Below are 10,580 nucleotides of genomic sequence, written 5' to 3' on the forward strand. Positions count from 1 at the left end.
TATGCCTTTTTATTTGATGTCCATAACTTAAGACTTGGATACTTGATGATTTTATGTATTTGAAAATGTGTACTATTATTATTAGGTTGGCTATTTATACTATCAATGGATGTGTGATTTAGTACAGTGAGCAAAAAAGTTTTACCTGTTCACCAACTTGTGAGAGTACATTAAATGATACACTGAAAAAAGATGTTGGTCTTTTTTCCCTATTTTCTCAAGAGAAGAAAAATGCAGGAGGGGTTTGAGCAAAATAGGACTGATAAATACTTCTTAATAAAAAAAAAAAAAGTTGCTAAAAGACTTTCTTGAAAAATAATAATAATAATGGATTGGATTTATATAGCGCTTTTCAAGGCACCCAAATCGCTTTACAATTCCACTATTCATTCACTCTCGCATTCACACACTGGTAGATTTAGCTGTTTGGTTGAATAGCGGCTTTTTCTCAAACCTTTCATCGTAAAATACCTGTATTTTTAGCATTTACATCACCAATAGTCCAGTAAACTAGTTTACATTTTAATCATTGCAAAGACTAAAATTTAGCTAATTTGTGGCCCAATATGAGTTGACAGTTACATTTGTTTCAGTTTCTATAGTCTCTGAAATAAAATATTCAGTCCCAGGATTAATTCAACGCCCTGCTAGGGCCGTAACACTGGGTGACTGGCTCCAAGATGAGTCCTGTTGGTTCAAACTTCTTCCATTTACTGTCGATGGAGGCCATTGCGCTCATTTGGACCTTCAGTGCTTCAGGAATTTTTGGGTATCCTTCCCAATATCTGAACCACAATGCAATCCTGTCTCTGAGATTTACAGACAATGCTTTGGACTTCATGTCTTGGTTTAGGCTCTGACATGCACTGCCAACTATGGGACCGTATTTGTCAAATCAGACCTCATATCCAATCAACTGAATTTACCACAGGTGGATTCCAGTCAAGTTGTAGAAACATCTGCCAAAGATCCGTGGAAACTATTTACACTGGCCACTTTGTTAATTATACCTTACTATTACCAGGTTAGACCTTACCTGCCCTAATTCTGACACGGATCAAACAAGATGCTGAAAACATTCAGTAGAAACTTTGATTCATATTGGTGTGATGAACATCTTTATATTATAGAGTCTTCAAAATAGCCACCTTTTGCTTTGATTACTGCTTTGCACACTCTTGGCATTCTCTTGATGAGCTTCATGAGGTCGTCACCTGAAATGGTTTTCCAACAGTCTTGAAGGAGTTCCCAGAGATGCTGAGCATTTGTTGGCCCTTTTGCCTTCACTCTGCGTCCATTTCTTCCAAAATCATCTGGATTGGGTTTAGGTCAGGTGACTGTGGAGACCAGGCCATCTGACGCAGCACACCATCACTCTCCTTCTCCCTCCCTTACACAGCCTGGAGGTGTGTTTGGGGTCACTGTCCTGATGAAAAATAAATGATGGTAAAACTAAACACAAACAGGATTGGATGGGATGTCGCTGCAGGATGTTGTGGTAGCCATGCTGGTTCAGTGTGCCTTGAGTTTGAATAAATCCCCAACAGTGTCACCATCACGCCTCCTCAGCCATGCTTCACAGTGAGAACCATGCATGTAGAGACCATCCATTCACCTTTTCTGCATCGCACAAAGACATGGCAGGTCGACCAAAGCAGGGGCGGAGCGTGGGGGTGGCTTACTGGGCTTAAGCCCGGCTTTTGTTTTAGATAAATATTGAAATATATTTTGAATTAGTTAAATGTCAGAATAAAGAGAGACAGAACTTTCTGTTTTTTATCACTTTGATCAAATTTAGGAGTACATGTACACTAAGTTTATTGTTAATTAATAAGAAACTCCAGAGATTCCATTCTGAGCTGAAGAAGCTTCTGATAGGTTAGTAGAGTCCATGTGAGTAAATTGGTGGCACAGCTGTGGATGCATATAAGGCAAAACACAGAGCCTGTTTCTGTGACATGGGAAAATCAAGAGATGTCAACCAAAACACCAGGAAAAGAACTGTGGAGCTCCATAAGTGTGGCTCAGTTTTGAATACAATTTGGTGCCATTTACAATTAAGAAATACAGATAGTTTCTCTCTTTACTCTTAAAGTTAACAAATATGTTTTTTATATTTATCAATCTAAAAAAATAAACATTTAGTCTGATTTGATGTTACAATTAAAAAAGTGTTTGTGTTTTTATCTGAAGAGTTTGTAAATATCTGTATATTTGATGATTGTCAGCACAAAGAGGGAGAGAGGAACAGAGAGGGAGAGAGAGGAGAATGAGGACAGAACAGAGATGGAACAAGAGCAGGTGAGACACACATGTTAGTCAAATGGTTGTTTACCAAAAGTATCACCGTATCATAGGTCCTCATGTATCTCGTACCTAGTGTTTCTTTTTAGGTTTGTTATTTTTCAAATTCTACATTTATTAAGTTATGCAGGCTTGTTTGCACAACAAGGATAAATAATTATATAAACTTTTCTCAATCTAAATATTGGACTTTGGTAGAATTAAAAAATAAGTGTAGTGCAGGTCTATGATTATTTTCAGTGCTGCTATCATCTAGTTCTGATTCTGGTTCTGTCTTGGTTAAATCCCAAGTAGTCCTGATTTTGAACTGTTGTAGTCCTGTTTTAATTCTGGATCAGTTCTGGGTCTGGTTGAATTGGGGTTTAGTCCTCGTGTCTTGATACAGCCCCGACTTTGTTCTGCCTTGCTGCTTAATTAAAAAACTAGTTTAAGGTGTCCTGCACATGTGATATATATTTTTCCCTATATGAAGTCATTGTTTTTTTAACAAAACTCAAAACAGAGCCTATTAATCTTTCAGTCATTTCTACCCCCCCCCCCAAAAAAAAAAAAAAAAAAAAAATCCCACATGCATACTACCCTTTTCGGGCTAAGCCCCGGGTGTTTCAAATGTCTGGCTTGGCCTCTGGACCAAAGATCTCAAATTGGACTCATCAGACCAAAGCACAAATTTCCACTGGTCTAATGTCCACTCCTGGGCCCTGTTTCAGGAAGCCGGTTTAGTGGAAAAACTGAGTAAGTATACCCTGAGTTAACGAAAACTCTGGTTTTTCGGTTTCACAAAGCGAGTTCAGCTGAAGCCTGAGTGAGTCACTATGACGACACACGCCGTGAAGCTAACCTGCCCCCTAGTAGGTTTACTACAACTAACCCTGACCTTCTCCGCCTCTTTGTCGGAAACCTGACAGTAGGAAGTGTCGGACATGGCGTGCTCCTTCCTTGAAGAGCCAGTAGATCGTGAAGCCCAAATTCTCCGCAGAGCTCTCCGCCGGGAGAGAGTGATCAGAGCGCGTTTGGACATTTTATCATTTCCTGATGATTTTCTGTGCGAACGTTACCGTTTCTCAGCACAATCTATAAGTTATTTGAATAACATCCTCAGGCCATATATTACGCATGTGACACATCGCGGACATTCTCTCAGTTCTGTACATATTATTTGTATTGCACTTCGTTTTTTTGCAAACGGGAGCTTTCTGTATAATATTGGTGACGCTGAGCACGTTTCCAAGGCTACCGTCTGTCGGGCAGTCAGGAATGTTACAGTTGCACTGAAACGTCTCCTGTACTCGTCTGTGGTGTTCCCCGGTCATAGACCCACAAGATTTATCAAAGAGGGATGCCACAAAATTGCAGGTATCAAGGTGACCAAAACGTAATGTATGATGTGGTGATATTTGAACTACTACTTAAATTTCACATTTATTTTCAGGGTTCCCAGGCGTGATTGGCTGTATAGATGGCACTCACATTCCAATCATTGCTCCTTCAGTAAATGAAGGAGACTATGTGAACAGGAAGTCTTTCCACAGCATCAATGTACAGGTACATAGTTCCCTGTAGCATTTCAAACTAACAGATTATTTCATTATAGTAATGGATGCTAATTTGTGTTCTCTGCACTGTGAAGATCATATGTGATGCTGCCAACATTATCACAAATGTGGAAGCCAAGTGGCCAGGCTCTGTCCATGACTCACAAATATTCCGTGAATGTACACTGAGCACAAAATTTGGACATGGTGAGTTGAGAATACTTTAAAATATATAAAGACCAATTGCTTCAGGGACATTTGAACTGAAGTGTATCCTTCTGTCTTAGGAGAGTTCACTGGCTACTTGCTTGGTGATAGGGGGTATCCATGTTTACCCTATTTGCTTACCCCTTACCCTGACCCTGAACTGGGCCCACAGCAGCGATATAATCTGGCTAATTGCAGGACAAGAGCCAGAATTGAAATGACTATCGGAATGCTTAAGGCCCGGTTCCAGTGCCTGCAAAGACTCAGGGTCACCCCAGAAAGGGCATGTGACATTATTGTGGCATGTGTGATTCTTCACAACATTGCCACAATTAGAGGAGAACACTGTCCTTCTGAACCAAACATCAGCAGTGATCCAAACCATGAACATCCTGACCCTCCCACGGACATACAAGATGGAAGAGCAGTCAGAGACACCATATGTCACAATCATTTCTTTTGACCCATCACCTCAACATGTTGAAAGAAGAATAAACAGATTTTTGGATCAACTGGCTTTATTGGTCGCCTGTGTTTCCTGTACACAAAGTATTAAAAGATGTAAACCTCATAAAGTGTCTCTGTTGCTTCCTCCTCTGTAACAGCTGTCAATGTTTCTTCATTATTTTCCTGTGGTAAAGAAATAAACAACATTGCTGTTCTACTGTAAACTCATATAATCTGTGGAGTATTACTCACAACTGCATGTCGCTCTGGCTCAACAGGAGGCTGCACCAGATGCAGTACACCACCACCATCAACTGATAGAATATGAGGTTTATACAGGTCACTTATAACTTACAAGGGACCAAATGGCAATTAACAAACATACCAATCACCTTACACTTCATTGTCATATTGCTCTCAAAGACAACCAAGACTGAGGGAAGGCAAAATCAGTAGGAAAATAACTTCACTACAAAATAATCCATTATGGTAAAGAGTTTATCAAATGAATGAGTAGCACTGCAAAGGTGACTGTGAAGAAAGGATGTATGCACATCATGTATTATTTTGAATTTACCCCCTATGTAGGCACTTGTGTCTTGCAGGGTTATTGACTCAGAGGATGTCCCCGCAGAGATGCCTTCGGCCACAGGGCGCCCACTGTTTTGGCTGAGGGCCAACTGCTCAGCCTCTGTGAGTGGTGGTGGTGGAAGACCCCCACCTGTTTTTCGGGCCTCCGCTTTTTTTCTGTTGGCTATAACGGGTCACATTTGAGCATACAGAGTAAACAAATATGTACTTGTAATGTGCTCAGATAATTTCAATAAGTGCTTACAGAAAGGAAATTAATGTAGCCTCTAACTGCAATTGATTTACAAACAGACAAAGCACTATGGCTCATAATACAATTACACCTTACCTGTTTGGACTATATTTTTATATTTCATTTTTACTTGCTGCCAGGCACGTTTGGGGCCTGTTGGGTTGCACCTGCGCTCACATCACGTCATAAAATAAAATGTATAAAATAACAAATAAAATAACATATGATAAATCCATCCATCCATCCATTCGCTACCGCTTATCCTTTTCAGGGTCGCGGGGGGTGCTGGAGCCAATCCCAGCTGTCATAGGGCGAGAGGCGGGGTACACCCTGGACAGGTCGCCAGTCTGTCGCAGGGCTAACACACAAGGACAGACAACTGTTCATACTCACATTCACCCGCACATTCACACCTAGTGGCAATTTGGATTATCCAATTAACCTATCCCCACAAACTGCATGTCTTTGGACGGTGGGAGGAAGCCGGAATACCCGGAGAGAACCCACGCAAACACGGGGAGAACATGCAGACTCTACACAGAAAGACCCCGGCCTGATGGCGGAATTGAACTCAGGACCTTCTTGCTGTGCGGCAACAGTGCTAACCACCGTGCCACCGTGCTGTTTGGACTATATTTTTATATTTCATTTTTACTTGCTGCCAGGCACGTTTGGGGCCTGTTGGGTTGCACCTGCGCTCACATCACGTCACAAAATAAAATGTATAAAATAACAAATAAAATAACATATGATAAAATAACGTGTTAAATTGGTGGAAATCCCTAGATCAATGTTTAAATTAACACTCACGCATTGACTCTGTCGGCTATGTTTTGCCATGCATGCTCCCTTTCTTTCGCAGCTGTGGCTGTGTTACTTTTTTCCGCGGAATTTGCATGTTTTCGGCATATGCTGCCATCAGAATTTCGCCGTCAAGCGCTGTAAAATACATTGACCGCGCCTTCTTTCCCTCCGTCTCCATGGTGACTCGCTGAATCTGTGCTCCGCTTATCAGGGCTTTATGTATCCTCGTGCGCGTGCTTAACTTGGGGTTAAAGCAACTCCGCGTTGATTGAACTACTTGTTATCAGCCTTTCTGAAACCGAATATTCCGAGTTGGACAGTTCGGGGTTACTCAACCCTGAGTATCGTTTTTCACTCTGAGTTTTCTAAACCGGCTTCCTGAAACAGGGCCCAGGGCCCTGTTTCAGGAAGCCGGTTTAGAAAACTCAGAGTGAAAAACGATACTCAGGGTTGAGTAACCCCGAACTGTCCAACTCGGAATATTCGGTTTCAGAAAGGCTGATAACAATTAGTTCAGTGTTATGGCCCGTCTAGGCGCGGCCAGACCACAACATAAAGGGTGATCCATCCCCGTCCAACCCCAAGCAGCACGTCACTCACTTAATACTTTGTGACAGTGATTTATTTACAATAAGTGCAGTTAAACAAAGGAAGGGAGCATATCATAACTTCAGGGTGAACCCAAGGCCAAAACAACAAACAAAAAGTAACCTATCTCAGGGATAAACACAACTTACCTACTCAAAAGAACTAAACCAAACGACAATCACTTTCCTCCCTGCCTAACAAAAACAGGAGAAAACTGATCAACCAAAAAGGCGGTCCACCCCTACATGCTCTTACATTAACATAATATTTGACACAGTGAACGGTCTGCCGGTTGGGTTGGGCCGAGGATGAATGAATTGGCAGTCCCTGGCGGTCTCTTCTTATCCGCTGCCTCCCAGTCCTCAGCCAATCGGTGTGAGCCATCCACCCTGGATGCACCAATCCCGGAGGAGCACCTGGACACTCAGATTCACACACACAATTACGGTCACAGTCGTAACATCAGTCAACGCGGAGTTGCTTTAACCCCAAGTTAAGCGCGCGCACGAGGATACATAAAGCCCTGATTAGTGGAGCACAGATTAAGCGAGTCACCATGGAGACGGAGGGAAAGAAGGCGCGGTCAATGTATTTTACAGCGCTTGAGGCCGAAATTCTGATGGCAGCATATGCCGATAACATGCAAATTCCGCGGAAAAAAAGTAACACAGCCTCAGCTGCAAAAGAAAGGGAGCATGCATGGCAAAACATAGCCGACAGAGTCAATGCGTGAGTGTTAATTTAAACATTGATCTAGGGATTTCCACCCATTTAACACGTTATTTTATTATATTATATTTTATTTTTTATTTTATACATTTGATTTTGTGATGTGATTTGAGCGCAGGTGCAACCCAACAGGCCCCAAACGTTCCTGGCAGCAAGTAAAAATGAAATATAAAAATATAGTCCAAACAGGTAAGGAGCCATAGTGCTTTGTCTGTTTGTAAATCAATTGCAGTTAGAGGCTACATTACTTTCCCCTCTGTAAGCACTTATTGAAATTATCTGAGCACATTACAAGTACATATTTGCTTACTCTGTATGCTCAAATGTGACCCGTTATAGCCAACAGAAAAAAAAAGCGGAGGCCCGAAAAACAGGTGGGGGTCCTCCACCACCACCACTCACAGAGGCTGAGCAGTTGGCTTCCACATTTGTGATAATGTTGGCAGCATCACATATGATCTTCACAGTGCAGAGAACACAAATTAGCATCCATTACTATAATGAAATAATTTGTTAGTTTGAAATGCTACAGGGAACTATGTACCTGTACATTAATGCTGTGGACAGACTTCCTGTTCACATAGTCTCCTTCATTTACTGAAGGAGCAATGATTGGAATGTGAGTGCCATCTATACAGCCAATCACGCCTGGGAACCCTGAAAATAAATGTAAAATTTAAGTAGTAGTTCAAGTATCACCACATTATGAATTAAGTTTTGTTCATCCTGATACCTGCAATTTTGTGGAATCCCTCTTTGATAAATCTTGTGGGTCTATGACCGGGGAACACCACAAACGAGTACAGGAGACGTTTCAGTGCAACTGTAACATTCCTGACTGCCCGACAGACGGTAGCCTTGGAAACGTGCTCAGCGTCACCAATATTATACAGAAAGCTCCCGTTTGCAAAAAACCGAAGTGCAATACAAATAATATGTACAGAACTGAGAGGATGTCCGCGATGTGTCACATGAGCAATATTAGGCCTGAGGATGTTATTCAAATAAATTATAGATTGTGCTGAAAAACGGTAACGTTCACACAGGAAATCATCAGGAAATGATAAAATGTCCGAACGCGCTCTAATCACTCTCTCCCGGCGGAGAGCTCTGCGGAGAATTTGGGCTTCAACATCTACTGGCTCTTCAAGGAAGGGGCACGCCATGTCTGACACTTCCTACAGTCAGGTTTCCGACAAAGAGGCGGAGAAGGTCAGGGTTAGTTGAAGTAAACCTGCTAGGGGGCAGGTTAGCTTCACGGAGTGTGTCGTCATAGTAACTCACTCAGAATTAATCTAAACTCGCTTTGTGAAACCGAAAACCCAGAGTTTTCGTTAACTCAGGGTATACTTACTCAGAGTTTGCACTAAACCGGCTTTCTGAAACAGGGCCCTTGTGTTTTTCGTCCCAAACAAATCTCTTCTGCTTGTTGTTTTTCCTCTGTAGTGGTTTCTTAGCAGCTGTTTGACCATAAAGGCCTAATTCACACAGTCTGCTCTGTACAGTTGATGTAGAGATGTGTCTGCTATTGGAACTCTGTGTGGCATTTATCTGGGCTCTGATCTGAGGGGATGTTAACTTGCAATTTCTGAGGCTGGTGACTTGGATGAATTTATCCTCAGTAGCATGTGAGCTAGCTTTGACAGAGCGCTTGATGGTTTTTGCAACTGCACATTCAAAGTTTTAGCAGTTTTATCCAGATATATATTACATTTATATCTGGATTTATGCGCCATATATTCAATGTCTTCAGTTTGTATCTACAGTGTAGAAAGTAGTAAAAATAAAGAAAAAACACGAAATGAGAAGGTGTGTCCAAACTTTTGACTGATAGTGTAGATCATTACAGCCTGAAATATTAATGCATGGTTGGATGAATCCATGTCTTCATATTGTATATGTTAAATTCTGTGACCCATCTGAATGTCACAGTAAAATTCAGCACTCATCAGACCAGGCAACATGATTCTGATCTTTTATTATTCAGTTTGGGGAGTCCACATGAATTTTAGCCTCAGTTTCCTGTTCTTGGCTGACAAGCGTGGCACTCAACGTGATCTTCTGTTGCTGGAGCCCATCTGCTTCAATATTTACAAAAACTTGGCTGTAACATTCGAGTTAGCATTGAACTAATAGTAAGAAACTATCGGGCCCAATCTCCCCTGACCTCTGACACCAACAAGGCATTTCTATTCATGGAACTGCTGATTACTGGATATTTTCCTTTTTAGACAATTGTCTGAATGCTTGTGTGGGAAAATCCCAGTAGATCAGCAGTTTCTGAATTAATTAGGCCAGCCTGTCTGGCACCAACAACCATTATACATGAAAGTCACTCGAATCACCCGTTTTCTTCATGCGCCATTTGAACGTCAGCAGGTTGTCTACATTCCTAAATGCAATGAGTTGCTGCCATTTAAGTGGCTGATTAGATATTTTTGTCAAAGCTTTGAAAATGAGCCTGTAACGGTCCGCTACAACCTCTGGTGTACGTTTTGGAATAACTTTGAGAAAGAGTATTCAAAAAGGGGGAGGACACAGTGAATTTCAAGTATACGCAGTATACAGAGATGGGCAGTAATGTGTAATCTGATTACTTTTTTCAAGTAACGAGTAAAGTAGGGGATTACTATTGCAAAACAGTAATTAGATTGCAGTTGCTTTCCCATAAGCATGTTGCGTTACTGTGTTACTAAACCGTGATTTTGTTTGTGAGAGTGTCTCATGACAGTGCCGTACGAGTGTGTGACATCCGTGGCAACAGACGTGTGTAGATCAATGGATAATATGGAGTGCGGGAGAGAGTCCATCCATGCTGCATTTAAAGTTTGGAAGTACTGACATTACTTTCAGTTTGATTCCGTAAAAAGTGACACAAACATTAGCGTCCGCTGTTCACTCAGTGTGGGAAGAAAACTTCTTTCTACAGCAAAAAATTAAACTTCAAATCTGAGCAAGCACCGAGCAAGCTGCCATGAGAATGTGAAATTCTAAAAGAAACCCCCAAATCCTCTCCCTGACATGACCTCTGCAGCACCGGGCAAACCTCCACCTCCCCCACTCCTGCTAAACAGGTGACAATAGCTTTAAGAGCGACAGGACTTAGTCTTTGATTTAATTTATTTATTTAGCTTCGTTTTACT

Source organism: Simochromis diagramma, unplaced genomic scaffold (genome assembly GCF_900408965.1).
Source record: "Simochromis diagramma unplaced genomic scaffold, fSimDia1.1 OVJJ01000610.1, whole genome shotgun sequence".
NCBI lineage: Eukaryota > Metazoa > Chordata > Actinopteri > Cichliformes > Cichlidae > Simochromis > Simochromis diagramma.